Source organism: Anguilla anguilla, chromosome 14 (genome assembly GCF_013347855.1).
Source record: "Anguilla anguilla isolate fAngAng1 chromosome 14, fAngAng1.pri, whole genome shotgun sequence".
Classification (NCBI taxonomy): domain Eukaryota; kingdom Metazoa; phylum Chordata; class Actinopteri; order Anguilliformes; family Anguillidae; genus Anguilla; species Anguilla anguilla.
Window position 1 is genome coordinate 32,927,378 of NC_049214.1, and position 1,245 is coordinate 32,928,622.

The window sequence follows — 1,245 nt, forward strand, 5'->3', positions numbered from 1 at the left end:
GAGCACTGAGCCCTGAGCTCTGAGCTCTGAGCACTGAGCACTGAGCACTGAGCACTGAGCACTGAGCACTGAGCCCTGAGTTCTGAGCACTCAGCACTCAGCACTGAGCTCTGAGCACTGAGCACTGAGCTCTGAGCACTGAGCACTGAGCTCTGAGCTCTGAGCACTGAGCCCTGAGCACTCAGCACTCAGCACTGAGCTCTGATCACTGAGCCCTGAGCACTCAGCACTGAGCACTGAGCACTGAGCCCTGAGATCTGAGCTCTGAGCACTGAGCCCTGAGCACTCAGCACTCAGCACTGAGCTCTGATCACTGAGCCCTGAGCCCTGAGCACTGAGCACTGAGCTCTGAGCTCTGCTGGATGCAGAGGCCCTTGTGCAGGAGGTTCCTGAGGCCGTGTACGGGTGTGCCTCCCCTCCCGCCCACCCGCACGCCCGCCTGGCCCGTGTTTGCACAAGGTGTTGGTGGGACAAATGCAGCCAGGCAGCCGGAACGCATGGGGTCACCCGCTGCCTGTGGCCAAAGTCACCCGCCATCAGCCGTCATTAACCACTTTTTCTACATCTCCAGCCCAGAATGGGGGGGGGGGGGGCTGAGCTGGGTGGTGTAAGCTGACACACTCCTGTATTTCTCCCTGGATGCGTTACAATTCAGTTTTAATGCTGGTCCGGCAGTCTGTAGCCACAGGGGTAGATCATCTGTTGATAAGGAGCCTAGTTTCTCATCGGGAAGGAATGGGAGGATTACAAAGGCTCAAGTGAATGACTACTATCCTAACTATCCTTCAGCTAATATGGAAACCCCCTTGCCGATCCCTCAGTGCTTTCAATTAAACAGCTCACTGCTAATGAAAACATACGCTCATGTTTAAGACTATATTTGATATTTATTAAAGACAATATTTGCTAAATATTCATGAAAATTGATCTTTCCCTTTCAAAATTGTTTGTAATCTTAAGGTGTTGAAAGAGCTTTCAAATAATTATTTGTGCAAGGTCAGATGTCCTGTGATCGTAGGATTGTAGCCTTAGCATTCTTGACTTAATGAAGCATTCCAGAGCCCCTTAGTAATATTTAATATGTAATAAATGCTTATGAGATTTGAAAACTTTCGTGTTGCTTCAGTGCTGTGTGCAGCTGCGTTCCTTATCGCTTGTTTATGTTTTAAATCAGCGGGGTGTCGAGATGAAGGTATTACAATAACAACACAAAATCACTGAGTTACTATCCAGTATAACCAAAGA